Below are 16,302 nucleotides of genomic sequence, written 5' to 3' on the forward strand. Positions count from 1 at the left end.
CCGGCTGCGCGTGCGGCGGGGACGCTCGGCTATTAATACCCGCGGGCGGCGGGGGCGGCGGCGGCGGCGCGGACACGCGAGCGGGGCTGGCGGTGGCCGGCCGAGGTCCGAGCCATCAAAGGTGTCGCGGGGCGGAGGGGAGGGCGGAGCAGGCGGGGTGGGTGGGGAGCGGGCTCCGGGTCGCCATGGCCGCCTCGACGCCGGGCCGAGCGCCACTCGCGCGGGGAGGAGCGGCGCAAAGCGGGCGGCGGCCGCGTCCCCGCCCCGCGCGCCAGCCGAGCGCCCGCAGCCCTGCGCCCGCGCCGGCCCCGCCGCCTCCAGACAGGCGAGCGGGAAGTGAAGGAAGGCGAGCCCCTCCCCGGGCCTGGGCCGGCCCCTCAGCGGGGGGAGCCCTAGCGCCGCGCAGCCCGAGCCGCGGGGACAGCAAGAGAGCCACAGCCCCCTCCAGCGTCCGCGCCCGCGACCTGCGCGCCGGCGCGCCCCGCCCCGCTCCGCCCCGCCCCGGGGGCAGGTGCGCCGAGAGGCCGCCCGCCCGAGCGCCCCTACCCGGCCGGGCGAGCCCACCTCCGATCCGCGCTTTACTTGGTCCTACGGCTGCAGCCGGTCTCTCCGCTCGGCGCCGCAGGGCCGAGCGCAGGAAGCTCCGCGGAGTGCGCTGCGCCACCAGGGACGCGCCAGTCCAGCCTCTGTGGTTGAAAGCGAGCTAAGGCAGCGGGAGACGAGCGCACGGGCAACACCAGGAGCAGCTGGCGGAGGATCGGTGGCGCGGACTCTGCAGGCCGCTGTTGAGGTTGTGCAAGGGGGAGCCCCGCCCGGGTGCCCACCTACGACTTTACGTTGTCGCGCGGACAGCGGCGCTTCGCAGGGACCCACGAGCACCACCCCTTCCCCGGGGCCACACTCCCCTCCCCCCGCCGCGGCCCCGCGTCCTCCACCCACCGCGAATCCCCCGACAATCCCCACCCCTACTCGCCCCCTCCGAGGACCGGAGCAATGCCCCGCGGGGGAAAGGAGTGAAATAGGTTAGCAGGTTTGCAGATTCCTGTTCAGAGCTCCCGGAACTCGGAGGAGGGAGCAAGGTTCAGGACCCAGCAGGCAGGCACCTAAGGGAGGAGAGTCCCTGTCGCCCCTCTCCAGCTGGGAGCTGCCGCTTTACCACCTCCATCCCCCTTTCCTCAGCCCCTGCTCTTGCCCTTTCTCCTCCTCGCTGTGGATGGGCCCGCTGCACGTGGAGGGAAAAGGACGCGCGGCAGGAGATTAGAAACGAAAGCGACCCTCTGCTAGATGCCGAGGCTACTGGGCACCCGCCCCTGACGGCCGCTGACCCCAGAACCCTGGTCGTTTTGCGCCTTAGAGAAGTTTTCGATCTCCAGCCTGGAGGCAGGTTTCTTGGGAGAGGCCACGACTGAACTCAAAGAGGAGCAGGACAGGGGCCCCCGTGGGACAGTGGGTCCACACGAGAACACGGTGCCTGAGAAGGACGGGGGCACCTGTGCGTAGCTAGTGTGAGTAGTTTCTGGAGCAAAGAGACATATTTTGAGTTTGAGGTGCTGAACTGTATTTTATTTTTTTTAACGCCTGTATATTTGGAGAAGGTAGAAGTAAAAAGGGTCATCTGGGCCTCAAACCTGAAAAGAACAGCAGATGGGAAGTTTGTCATTGAAGAGAAGCAATAGTGGGCTGGAGGCGTGGCTCTGGACAAACCATAGATCAGAGGTTTCGGTGATTCTCTGAGTGTGCTTCTCGGGCCTGTAGCGGTAGCAGCACCCGGAAACTTTAAGAAATATAAATTCTTGGGCCCCTCCCCAGACCTACCTTATCGGGTTCTCCCACCTCAGTGGGCATCAGAATTGCCTGGCCGGCTGATTCAAAGACCTACTGAATCAGAAACTCCGGGAAAGGAAGTCTGGAGTGGGCTTGAGAATGTGGCTTTCGAACAGGTTCCCGGGGGGCTCTGGGCCCACACTTTGAGAACCACCAAATTAGAGTACTGGGTCTCAGAATCACAGAATCACATCAGACTTGAAAAAAACCCGCAACGCCCAGGCTTCACCCCAGCCAAATATATCAGGATCTCTGGGGTGGGAACCCAGGCATCGGTATTGTTAAAGTTCTGGAGGTGATTCCAGTGTGTGGCCAGGTCTGTGGCAGACCTGGGATTCTGGTAAATGCAGATCTGGTTTAGTGAGCTTGAAGCACGATATTTCTAACAAGCCCTCCAATGCTATTTTTTCTTTTTTCTTTTTTTTGCTAGTCCGGGCACTTCACCCAGTAGCAAGCAAGGTGCTATTCCATACCTTACAGCTAAAACCGAAAAGCTTGTAGAAATCACAAGAACTTAGGAAAGTGACATTTACCCAGTCACTCTCTTTGGAAGACGTTTTCCACATGCTACAGTGTTTATTTCATCTTTTTTTTTTTTCATCATCTTCTTTCCATGTCTGGAATAAAGTTTGTGTCATTTCGTTCTTAGCATGTGTATGATCATAATATTGAATACATACATCTGATGCTGGTTGTTTTTTTTGATTTTGTTTTTGTGGGAAGGTGACTTTTAAAGGACACAGTCTGAGGCTTTACAGGCAGAGGGTAGTAGCCAGTGGGGAAGAAGGAAAAGAAAGAGGAGAGCAGGTTTGGGGGCTCCCGCTGGGAGAGCCAATTCCCCCAGTTCCTTCCAGCTCTCACAAACAAACATTCTGGGTTTCGTACTTAATCTCATTGAAAGCACTTTTTAAATTCCTTTACCTAGAAAGCCAGGGCTACCTGGCCTGGAAAATCTGCCATCTGGAAAATCAACCCCTGAAAAACTGAAGTGTTTCCTTGTCATTTTGTGTCATTCATGCCTCGTTTTCAGATTTCTGATTATAAAAATGTATAATTACCTAGGTCCCCTTTATAACCCATGCCATCAGGTTACTTAGAAATCTTCCTGAATTAAGTAGTTGTCCTGTTCTTAACTTTCCCTTTTATTGATTTTATCTATTTTTTATTACAATAAATGTGTGTACATGATAAATGAAGAAATAATTAAACCGTGTAGAAGGGTATTAGGTAAAGCGTAAAGCACATAAGGGACCCTTCCCCACATCCCCAGTTTCACTTCCCAGAAATCATTTTCCCATCAGTTTTTAGTCTTTCAGAAACTTTCTAAGCTTAAACAAGTGCATGTGTGTAAATCTTTTATACTAAAGTGATGACGTGTCACAGTGAAATGAAACTTCTTATTCCACAGTTACCACCCCCTCCCCCCAAACACACCACCACCACCACGTTTCCGGGTTGGAGAAGTCTCTCTGTTTGGCGCAGTGCTGATCTCTGGACGTGAGACTATGAGCTGTCAGTTAGATGAGGACCACTACAAGCAAGAGGCTGCACAGTGATGCAGCTGCCGGTCCCAGATCTTTCACCATCTCAGACCAGGAACCAGGAAGTGAGTAAAGAAGTGTTTTGGAGAGGGTTCTCCAGCCCTATCCCGTTCCTCAGCGATGCTGGCCACCCCCTGCCTTTTCAGTCCTGCCAGCTAAGGACACCATGAAGCAAAGAAGAGCCACCTCTGTTGTGCCCTTTCCAAATTCCTGATCCACAAAATCCATGATAAAATTATTTTATGCTGTTAAAGTTTGCATGGCTTTCTATGAAGCGAAAGATAACCAGGATACCCACTAACCAACTGTGCTTGAGAACGCTTACTTCTTACACTTTTGTTTTTTAAATAAATAAATTTATTTATTTGGGCTGCGTTGGGTCTTCGTTGCTGTGCGCGGGCTTTTCTCTAGTTGCAGTGAGCAGGGGCTACTCTTCGTTGTGGTGCGTGGGCTTCTCGTTGCGGTGGCTTCTCTTGTTACGGAGCACGGGCTCTAGGCGCGCAGGCTTCAGTAGTTGTGGCACGTAGGTTCAGTAGTTGTGGCTTGCGGGCTCAGTAGTTGTGGCTCGTGGGCTCTAGAGCACAGGCTCAGTAGTTCCGTGGCATGTGGGATCTTCCCGGACCAGGGCTTGAACCCATGTCCCCTGCAGTGGCAGGCGGATTCTTAACCACTGCGCCACCAGGGAAGTCCTACTTACACTTTAAGCCCTCACTGGGTATTGGCAAACTTTTAAAATTTGTCAGTTTTATAGGTAAAATGGAAACTTATTTTAAAATTATCCATTGATATTTCTTTATCCACCAACTTTTATATCCTTTGCTCATTTTGCCCTTGGGGTGTTTGTCTTTTTTGTTGATTCTTAATATCTTTATACTGATAGTTAAGGAAATTAGCCCTGTGCTATCATATAGTGAATATTTTTTCTGGTTTGACTTTGTTTATGGTGCTTTTTTTGCAACAAGAGGTTCTTAACTTTTGTACTGTCAGATTTATCTGTTTGCTTTTCTGTTTTCACAGTTTTGCATCATGCTTGAAAAGTTTTCCCCACTCAAGGCTTTTTAAAAATCACTATATTTTCACACTTTAACAGTTTTATTTTTATATTATAAAATCAATCTATACAGTATTTATTTGGGCATAAGAAATGAGACACAGATCCAACTTTTCTTTTTTCCAAGTGGATAAACAGACACCATTTAAATAATCCATCTCTTCTACACTTGTTTGAAATGCCGATTTCGTCATATAGTAGAGTCCATATTCTTTTCCACTGATCTGCCTATTCTTGTCCCAGTAACAAAATGTTCATAATATATGTTACCCTCTGATAGAACTTATGCTCTATAATTTCAGCGTTTTCCTGGCTAGCCTTAGTATTTGTTTTTCCAGATGAACTTTAGCATCATTTTGTCAAGTTCTAAAAATAATCATACTGCACTTTGATTAGAATTGCTTTGAAATTTTAACCCTCAACTATAACTCCTTCTAAAGTTTCTTCTTTTCTATGTACAATAATAATAATAGCTAAAACATATAGTTGTTGGAACTTAGTGAATATTAACTCATTTAACTGACACATCAACCCTGTAAAGTAGGATGTATATTATTATGTCCATCTTACAGCTGAGGCTAAGTAACTTAGCCAAGTTCACGTAGCTAGTAAATGGCAGAGAAGGTGATTCACACTCAGGCAGGCAGACTCCAGAGGCAATGCTCTGAGTGGTTTTGCTGTGTTTTGCCTCTATATTCATAAACCTAAGACAGCTGGAGAAAAGTATTAAACACATAGAATAGAGAAAAAGTAAGGACTTTTGGTCATATTTTTTCTACTTCACTTTCAAAAGGAGACATTTAGGAGGAAACCAGAGGAAGGTCACGGATTGGAATCATTTTGAATCTAGCCTGTGTTCTCACCTTTTGATTCTCAGAGAAGGAAATGATACCTAAGGGGAGGGTGTATCATTGTTGATGGTTACGTGAAGCATTTTTCATCGTTCAGAAATGCATTGAGAGTTGAAGTTAGGAATGAGCAGGAAAGTGTGTGTGTGTGTGTGTGTGTGTGTGTGTGTGTGTGTCCATGGTCAAGATAGCAAATCTCTTCGGGCTGTAGGTATGTGCGATAGCCCATACAAAATCACTCTGATGCTTAGAAATAGGCAGTAGGAATTCCATATGTACTTGCATAATTACCCCCTTCTTTAAATTGGACCGCCACACATTTTAAGGCAAAAATAAAGAAAAATGTTCTTCCCCACCCCACTCTCCTCCCCAAGAATCGCTGCTAAAATCCGTAAGTCTAATGCACACTGAAGGATCATCAAAGGATAAATTTTAAAAGAAATCACCTAGTTGCTCCTACCTGGGTGGGATGAGGGACAGCTGGTCGCAAGGACGCCTGCATCTCCCAGCTTTACTTCCCTCTTCCCTCAATGTATCTAAGCTAAAGGCAATCAGTTCTCTCAACTCCCAAATTACCATCACCTCTGGGGGGAAAATCTTTTTGATGAACTGGACGTTAGCAGCTTCTTTATCCTCCTGCATGGGATCAAGCCTGGTTAAATGCAACTCCTAATTCTTGAAAAGAAAGTGAATTCAATCTAAAGCCACACATTTTCCCTAAGCAGTGAGATGGTGCTTTTCCCAGGAAGAAGAGCCCTGTTCTTTAGCTCATCAGTAAAGGGGTTGAAGATGAACAAACATAGCAAGAAACTGGTACTTGATTGAATTATTCCTTTTTATCCTTTTCATACAGATTGAGACTATTAGTGAAAAGGAGGAAATAAAGGCATCTCATTTATGAAATAATTTCTATCCTTTAACAAATTAAAATCCCTATCATACATTCAAACATAACCTAAATAGGGCTTCCCTTGTGGCGCAGTGGTTGAGAGTCTGCCTGCCGATGCAGGGGACACGGGTTCATGCCCCGGTCCGGGAAGATCCCACATGCTGCAGAGCGGCTGGGCCCGTGAGCCATGGCCGCTGAGCCTGCGCGTCCGGAGCCTGTGCTCTGCAACGGGAGAGGCCACGACAGTGAGAGGCCCGCGTACCAAAAAAAATAAAATAAAATAAAAATAACCTAAATAAATGTGCAATGCCTCATCACAGAGCACCTCTAAATATTTCTGTTTTATCTCTGAATGAGGAGTAACCAAGAAAAATGGACCTAGATGACAGTAATCTGAAGTTAATTTTCTTACAGTTAGAAGTTTTGCAACACCAGGGAGAGAGAGAGAGAGAGAGAGAGAGAGAGAGAGAGAGAGAGAGAGAGAGAGAGAGAGAGAGAGAGAGAGAGAGAGAGAGAGAGAGAGAGGATTTTCCTTTCCTAGAACTGCTTAAAATTAGAGTAGATTTGTGTATTATCAGTGGTATACTCACTGTGAGACTGAGAAATTCCACTCCTATGTATTTACCCAAGAAAAACAAAAACCTATGTGCACAAAAAGACTTGTACAAAAATGGTCATAGCAGCTTTATTCGTAAAACTAAAAAAACGGGGTCAGGAGACAAACACGCCCATCAACAGGAGAGTGAAAAACTAAGCAGTGGTATAATCATACACAATGGACTTACAACTCAACAAGAAAAAGAAATGGACTTCTGATAAATGCAAAACACGGATGAATCACAAAAACATTTTGCTGAGTGCAAGGAACTTTACAGACAAAAAGGTACATATTGTACTTTTCTATTTGTATGAAGTTTTATGACAAAACCAAATACATGGAGAAAAAATCAGAATGGAGGTTGTCTTTGAAGTGCAGAGGGTGAGGACTGGAAGGGTACATGAGAGAGTTGTCTGGAGTTATGGGAATGTCACCTTGATAGAGGTTTGGGTCAGACAGATGAGTTTGTCAAAACTTAGGGAATATATACTTCAGATTTGTGCATTTCATCATATGTAAACATTATTGTTTACATATGACGTAAACATTAAACAAAATGTAACATTACATTTTAATGTAATGTTTAATGTCACATTAAACAAAAATAAATGAAACAAAACAAATATTGAACTCTACTTAATGATATACACGCTGAGGTAATTAGGGAAAAGCACTGATGTCACGTACCTTGAAATACATTTAAAAATAATGTCAATTAAAAGTGGGCAGAAGACCTAAATAGACATTTCTCCAAAGAAGACATACAGATGGCCAACAGGCACATGAAAAGATGCTCAACATTGCTAATTATTAGAGAAATGCAAATCAAAACTACAGTGAGGTCCCACCTCATGTGGGTCAGAAGGGCCATCATTAAAAAATCTACCAATAACAAATGCTGGAGAGGGTGTGGAGAAAAGGGAACCCTACCACATTGTTGGTGGGAATGTCAATTGGTAGCGCCACTATGGAAAACAGTATGGAGGTTCTCAAAAAACTAAAAATAGGGTTGCCATACGATCCTGAAATCCCACTCCTGGGCATATGTCCAGACAAAAGTCACCTCAAAAAGATACCTGCCCCTCTATGTCCATAGCAGCACTATTCACAATAGCCAAGACACGGAAACAACCTATATGTCCATAAACAGAGGAATGGATAAAGAAGATGTGGTACATATATACAATGGAATACTACTCAGCCATTAAAAGAATGAAATAATGCCATTTGCAGCAACATGGATGGACCTAGAGATTATCATACTAAGTGAAGTAAGTCAGAAAGAGAAAGACAAATACCATGTAATATCACTTATATGTGGAATCTAAAATATGACACAAATGAACTTATCTATAAAACAGAAACAGACTCACAGACATAGAGAACAGACTTGCGGTTGCCAAGGGGGAGGGGGAGTAGGGGAGGGATGGATTGGGAGTTCGGGATTAGCAGATGCAAACTATTATATATAGAATAGAAAACAATAAGGTCCCACTGTATAGCACAGGGAACTATATTCAATATCCTGTAATAAACCATAATGGAAAAGAATATAAAAAGTATATATGTACATATATGTGTATAACTGAATGACTTTGCTGTACAGCAGAAATTAACACAACACTAAACCAAATATACTTCAGTGAAATAAAATTTAAAAAATAAGGCTGATTGATGAATGGCTGGAGGGTTAGATAGAAGGACAGATATCTGATGAAGGAGAATAAAATCTTAATAGTAGAAATTTGGTGGTGGGAAGCATGTTCACTGTAAAATTCCTTCAACCTTGCCATATGTTTGAAATTTTTATAATAAAATGATGAATTCCACTCCTAGGTATAAGCCAAGAGAAATGAAAACGTATGTCCACACAAAAACGTGTACACAAATGTTCACATGAGCATTATTGACGATGGCCAAAAAGTGGAAACAGCCCGAATGCTCATCGGATGATGAATGGATAAATAAAAGGTGGTCAATCTGCACAGTATTATTTGACAATAAAAAGAAATGAAATACTGATACAGGCTACAACATGGATGCACCTTCAAAACATTATGCTAAATGAAAGAAGCCAGTCACAGAAGACTAAATATTATATGATTCCATTCATATGAAAGGTCCAGAGAAAACAATTATATAGAGACAGAAAGTAGAGGTAGCCTTGGGCTGTGGGGATTAGAGGGAAATGGGGGATGATTGTTAATGGGTGTGGGATTTCTTTTTAGGGTAATAAAACTTTTTAAATTGTGGAGTTGACTGTGAAACTTGGTGAATATATTAAAAGCCACTGCATTGTACACTTTAAATGAGTGAATTGTATGGTATAAGAAGCCTTCCGGAAGAAGGTACACTAAGCTAGGACCCAAAGTGTAACAGGGAAGAAAAAATCTGACTCCATGTTAGATCTGTTTCTTTTCCTTTAACCCTTGTGCCTTGTTGTCTGTACTTAGTCATGCTGGCTCTGCACTTTTGTAAAAGAATGTTGCCTATAGCCTGAAATATACAGGATAGCCTATTCTCAAGGCTCTGATCTTTAAGAGTATAACACTTTTCCATTCATACAGAGATGAAAAGTTGCAGAACAGTGAATAACATTTCTTTTGTTGTAGGTTTACAGGAACATTGTGACCTGACCTACATGGACAGTTGGGAGAAAAAAGGATTCCGACACCAAGAAGTTTGTAACAACTAACCATGCCCTTCCCTCACCTTGCCTTTAAAAATGCTTTGCTAAAACCCTTCAGAGAGTTTGGGGATTTCTGGGCACAAGCCACCCATCTCCTTGCATGGCCCTGCAATAAACCTTCTCTGCTCCAAACTTCAACGTTTCAGTTTGTTTGCCCTCACTGTGTGTTGGGCACACAAATTTGCATTGGGTAACAGAAGGAGTAGGAAACAGGTAGCAGGCTTGGTGGGTAGTGGAAAAGCAGGGTGTACTCCAAATCTACTCTCTTCAATCCTCTACTCAAATATTTGTAGAATTAATTACACCTTGTAGGATCTCAAACCTTGTTGTCAAGTGTCTCTGAGAATGTTTGAGTTTAAGGACACGCCTCTTTTCTGTCTCAGTGGAGCTTTTCTGGTATTTTTAATACAAAACAATTGTTATTACCTACTTAATTTTTTTTTAATTGCCTCCTAACTGCATTTGATGGTATATTCAGGTAAAATTTGTCCTTAGAGCTATCTGTTCTAAGACTGAAAGATAACCTACCTTGAATGAGATTTGGGGGGGAGGGAGCTATTATGAGATACAATTAAAATCCTTTTATTTGCCTTTTCTTTTACCTAAACCCTGGGAAAATTGGGTCCAAGCTACATTGATTGGTGGACCTTAGAATGATAAGAGTTCATCTGGTTACTTAGTTTGGTCATTTTGTGTGAATTCAATCTTATAGCATTTTCATTATGGGTAAACTGAGTCTTCTGTATGGTCCTAAACCACAATGAATTACAAAGGGTTGATTTGGGAATAACACAATTTATTGTCAATCAACCCACAAAGCTCTACAATGTAACCCAGGAGAGTATGTTGGAAGGAGGAGAGACAGATGCTTTCATAGCAAAATAAAGCCAGAGTATTTGCAGCAAAACTGGAATCAAAGTTATGTTAATACAAAGAATGTGTATTACTCTAGTGGACCAGATGGAGGGGAGGAGAGGAGAGTCTGTGAGGAAAATGATCCCGCAGGGGGAAGGGGGGTTGGTTTTAGATGACTAGGAGAAACTAGGTAAAGCCTGGCATAGAAGTACCTCCATTTCCCAGCTTCTTCCCCAACCACCCCCCATCCTCAGGAGCAATCCCACCTTTCCCTCTGACTGGGAGGGCCAAAAGATCCTAGACCCAAACCCACTTCTTCAACCTTGTGGTCTTTGTAATTGGGCCGAAGGTAAAAGCTATTGATTAATGTCTTCTGAGACTTCAAAATATGTAGGACGTGAGGAAGACCTAAGGGGGCTGGAATTTCAGTTTTCATTGAGAAGGTGGCAGGACCTGCGTAGAGAGGCAGGTGTATGAGAGAAGGAGGGGCTCAAAGGAGAGGGCTGAAGGAAATGAGAAAAAGGGGAAGTTTTAGGAAACGAAAGTGTTTCAAGAGGAGGTGCAGGGGACATACATGTGGGACCACATGCCAGGCAGCCTGGACAGGGAGCCCCAGCCTCTCATAGGATGGAGGTAGCCAGACCAGATGCCCAGTGCCCAATTCCACCTGCATGTCCGTCTAAATCCCAATCCACAGTATAGTTTTGGATCAACTGTTTGAACTTTAGAACAAAAAGGGACTTAAACTTTCCTCAGAATCCAGTGAATCCCCTTCAGATAAGGCAGGTGAGGTGATGTCTGGACAGTGAGGAGAGTGTCTACCAGCTGACGAGGGCTTGGCTGAAGAGAAATCTTTTATTTTATTAGCTATTTTATTAGTTTCCTGCTGTTGCTGCTACAACAAATCAGTGTAAACCTACTAGCTTAAAACAACACAGTTTGTTACCTTACAGCTCTGGAGGTTGAAGTCCTAAAGGCAAAGCTGGAGGCATTACACTTATTTCAAACTATACTACTAAACTATCATAATCAAAACTGTATGGTACTGGCATAAAAACAGACACATAGACCAATGGAACAGAATTGAGTGCCCAGAAATAAACCCACGCATATAAAGTCAACTGATCTTTGACAATAGAGCCAAGAATACTCAATGGGGAAAGGATAGTCTCTTCAACAAATGGTGCTGGGGAAACTGATAACCACATCAAAAGAATGAAATTGAACCTTGATCTTACACCACTCACAAAAATTAACTTGAAATGAATTAAAGAATTAAATGTAATACCTGAGACCATAAAACTCCTAAAAGAAGATATAGAGGAAAATGTCCTTGACATCAATCTTGGCAACAATTCTTTTGTATATGGCAACAAAGCAAAAATTAATAATCAGACTACATCAAACTACAAGTCTTCTGCACAGCTGAAGAAACAATCAACAAGTGAAAAGGCAGCATACAGAATGGGAGAAAATATTTGTAAACCATGTATTTGAAAAGGGGTTAATATTCAAGATACATAGGAATTCGTATAATTCAATAACAAAAAACAAATAACTGATTAAAAATGGGCAAAAGGTCTGAATAGACATTTTTCCAAAGAAGATATACTAATGGTCAACAGGTGTATGAAAGATGCTCAACAACACTAATCATCAGGAAAATGCCAAAACAAAGCCACAATGAGATATTTCACACCTGTTAGGATAGCTATTCTCAAAAAGACAAGAGTTAGGGGCTTCCCTGGTGGCGCAGTGGTTGAGGGTCTGCCTGCCGATGCAGGGGACGCGGGTTCGTGCCCCCGTCCGGGAGGATCCCACATGCCGCGGAGCGCCTGGGCCCGTGGGCCGTGGCCGCTGAGCCTGCGCGTCCGGAGCTTGTGCTCCGCAACGGGAGGGGCCACAGCAGTGAGAGGCCCGCGTACCGCAAAAAAAATAAAATAAAAAAAAGACGAGTTAACAAGCGTTAGTGTGGATGTGGAGAAAAGAAACCCTTGTACGCTGTTGGTGGGAATATAAATCGGTACAGCCACTATGGAAAACAGTATGGAGGTTCCTCAAGAAATTAAAAATAGGGCTTCCCTGGTGGCACAGTGGTTGGGAGTCCACCTGCTGATTCAGGGGACACGGGTTCGTGCCCCCGTCTGGGAAGATCCCACATGCCACGGAGCGGCTGGGCCCATGAACCATGGCCGTTGAGCCTGCACGTCTGGAGCCTGTGCTCCGCAACAGGAGAGGTCACAACAGTGAGAGGCCTGCGTGCCGCAAATACAAAAAAAAAAAAGAAAAGAAAAGAAAAAAGAAATTAAAAATAGAACTACCATATGATCCAGAAATTCCACTTATGGGTATTAATCAGAAGGAAATGAAATCAGTATCTTGAAGAGAAACACCATGTTTGCTGCAGCATTACTCATAATGGCCAAATATGGAAATAACCTAAGTGTCTGTCAAGGGATGAAGTAATAATGAAAATGTGAAATACACACACACACACACACACACACACACACACACACACACACAGAAATACCATTCAGCTTTAAAAAAGAAGGAAATTCTGCCATTTTTGACAACATTATAAGTGAAATAGGCCAGACACAGAGAAACATGATCTCACTTATATGTAGAATCTAAAAAAGTCAAACTCATAGAAGCAGAAAGTAGAATGGTGGTTGCCAGGGGCTGTGGGGATGAGATGTTAGTCAAAGGATACAGACTTTCAGTTATAAGATGAATAAGTTCTGGTGATCTAATGTACAGCATGGTGACTATAGTTAATAATACTGGCTTGTATGCTTGAAATTTGCTAAGATAGTAGATCTTGTGTGCTCAGCACACACACACACATACACAAAGTAACTATGTGAGGTGATGGATGTGTTAATTGTGGTAATCATTTCAAAATGTATATGTATACTAAATCATCACGTTGTACACCCTAAATATATACAATTTTTATTTGTCAATTATACCTCAATAAGGCAGAAAAAAAAGTGGTCAGCAAGGCTGCCCTCCTCTGAAGGCTCTAGAGGAGGATTGTTTCCTGCTTTTTCAGCCTCTGGAGGATGCCTGCATCCCTTGGAGCATGGCCCAGCATCCGTCTTACCTCCGCTTCCCCCAACACATCTCCTCCTCTCACTCTGACTTTCCTGCCTTCCTCTTACAAGGACACTTGTGATTACACTGGGCCCAGCCGGACAATCCAGGATAATCTCCCCATTGCAAGACCTTTAAATTAATCACATCTGCAAAGTCCCTTTTACCACGCCATATAACATAATCACAGGTTCTAGAGATGAGGACGTGGACATCATTGTGGGGCCATTACTGTGTCTACCACACCCATCATCTCCTCAGCTTTCCCTCCAGAGGAGAGCTAGAGACAGAAAAATATCAATTTATCAATAGTCAATTGTGGGATATTTATTGAGCAACTACTATGTGCCAGGTATTGTTTCAAGCACTAGGAATAGAGAATAGTACAGACAAAAATTCTTTACCTCAAGGAGCTTATATTTCAGTGTTGGGGAAGGCAGAATACACATAATATATAAGCAAATTCTGAAATGATAAAAAAAAAATCCTCGGAGGATTAACAATAATACAGAGAGTAGGAAGTGAGTGTGTTTGGAGGCTGAGATTTTGCATAAGGGTGGTTGGGAAGGCCTATGAGAAGCGGCAATTCCAGAAAAGACCAGAAGACAGTGAAGGAGAAAAACAAGAAATATCCATTTATGTGAAACATAAGATGTATCCATATGGATTTGGGGGTCGGGGGGAAGCAGTCTAGGCAGAGAGAGGAGCCACTGAAAGTGCCTAGTGTGTCTGCAGAAGAGCAGGAGGCTAGCATGTCTGGGGCAGAGGGAGCAGGGCTGGACTCACAGAAGTTGGAGACAAAGGTGAAGGAAGCAGAACAAGAGAGAATGATGCAAACTTGGCTTTCACTCAGAGTGAGGTGGGAAACAATTGGGGAATTTTAAGTAGAGGAGGTACACCATCGGACTTGTACATGATCTCTCTGATTACTGTGTCATGAGTTGACAACAGGGGTGAAAGCAGGTGTCCAGGTGAGTGATGATGGGTGGTGTGGCCCAAGGGGTAATGGTGGAGGTGATGGGAAATGGTCAGAGTCTGGACATCTTGTGAAGGCAGAGCCAAGACAAGCCACTGACAGACCAGAAGTGGGGTGTGAGGGGGACAAGGAGGGGACAAGGATGACTCCAGGTTTCTGGCAACTGGGAGAGTGGAGCTGCCATTTATTGAGCTGGAGATGACTGGGGGAAGGAGCAGGTTTGGGGGACAGATCTGTTCAGTGTTGAGCATGCTGAGTTTACGTTGTCCATTCAGTATCCAAGAGGAGATGTCAGGAGGCAGGAGGACAGAGAGTCTCAGGGGAGAGGTCCAGACAAGAGTTAAAAATTTAGAAGTTGTGGACTTCCCTGGTGGTACAGTGGTTAAGAATCCGCATGTCAAGACGCAAGAGGGAAGAGATATGGAAACATATGTATATGTATAACTGATTCACTTTGTTATGGGGCAGAAACTAACACACCATTGTAAAGCAATTATACCCCAATAAAGAGATATTAAAAAAAAAAAAAGAATCCACCTGTCAATGCAGGGGACATGGGTTCAAGCCCTGGTCCGGGAAGATTCCACCTGCCACGGAGCTACTAACCCCATGCGCTACAACTACTGAGCCTGTGCTCTAGAGCCCTCAAGCCACAACTACTGAGCCCACGTGCCACAACTACTGAAGCCCATGTGCCTAGAGCCCATGCTCTGCAACAAGAGAAGCCGCTGCAATGAGAAGCCCACGCACCGCAATGAAGAGTAGCCCCTGCTCACCGTGCAGCAATGAAGACCAAATGCAGCCAAAAATAAATTAATTAATTTTTAAAAAATTAGAAGTTGTTACGGGCTAAATGTTTGTCCAAGACTCATATTTTGAAACCCCAATCCCCAATCCAATGTTATGGTATTTGAACATGGGGCCTTTGGGAGGTGATTAGAGGTACATGATGTAATAGGGGTGGGGCCCCCATGATGGGATTAGTGCCAGAAGATAAAGAAGAAGAAGGAGAAGGAGGAGGAGAAGAAAGAGAGAGAGAGAGAAAATGAGAGTGACTGATCTCCTTCTCTCCATGCACAGGCAGGAAGGAAAGGCCATGTGAGGACACAGCAAGAAGGTGGCCATCTATAGGCCAGGAAGAGAGCCCTGAGCAGGAACTGAATGGGCAGCACTTTGGTCTTGGACTTCCAGTTTCCAGAAGAGTGAGAAAATAAATTTCTATTGTTTAAGCCCCCAGTCTATGTTACTTTGTTATGGCAGCCTGAGCAGACTCAGATGTAAGTTAAAAGCATCTAGATCACACTTAAATCCAAAGAACAGAGGAGGTCACCAAGAGGGTGAGTAAAATTAGACATCCAAGGACTAAGACTCAGGGATCCCATGGCTAGAGGTCAGGAAAACAGGGAGTGGGTCTCGCTAACTGTCATGCTACTAAATCATCTACGGTCGGTAGTATCTTTGCCATACAGAAAGAATATTGTGACAGTCACTTTTGTAAACCCCATATTGCAATGTTTATTTGTTTCTGATTTGATTCTAACTTAAGTGTCCTCAAATATGAGAGTAACCTTTGTGTACTGGTTTCCTGGGGCTGCTGTAACAAAGCACCACAGACTGGGTGTCTTGAGCAACAGAAAGTTTCTCACAGTTCTGGAGGCTAGAAGTCCTCAGATTCACGACGCCGGCCGGGTTGGTTTCTTCTGAGGCCTCTTTCCTTGGCTTGCAGATGGCCATTTTCTCTGTTCTTCACATCATCTTCCCTTGGTGTGTGTCTGTGTTCAGATCTCTTCTTAGAAGGATACCAGTGTTATTTGATTAGGGCCCATCCTAATGACTCCATTTTAACTTAATCACCTCTTTAAAACCTGTCTCCAGATACAGTTGCATTCTGAGATGCTGGGTTTAGAACTTCAACATATAAATTTTAGGGGG

At 44.3% G+C, this 16,302-nt stretch overlaps 1 long non-coding RNA gene across 1 annotated transcript; it reads left to right on the forward strand.

Annotated features, from left to right (window-relative positions):
- Window positions 1–1,261: 1,261 nt before the first annotated feature.
- On the forward strand, window positions 1,262–9,493 carry LOC309836011. The gene is made up of 3 exons (XR_014298080.1): window positions 1,262–1,380; window positions 3,233–3,430; window positions 9,364–9,493. It is a non-coding gene; the product is annotated as an uncharacterized lncRNA (long non-coding RNA).
- The last annotated feature ends 6,809 nt before the right edge of the window (window positions 9,494–16,302 follow it).

The sequence above is a fragment of the Grampus griseus genome (assembly GCF_964374135.1).
Source record: "Grampus griseus genome assembly, chromosome: 18".
Lineage (NCBI taxonomy): Eukaryota > Metazoa > Chordata > Mammalia > Artiodactyla > Delphinidae > Grampus > Grampus griseus.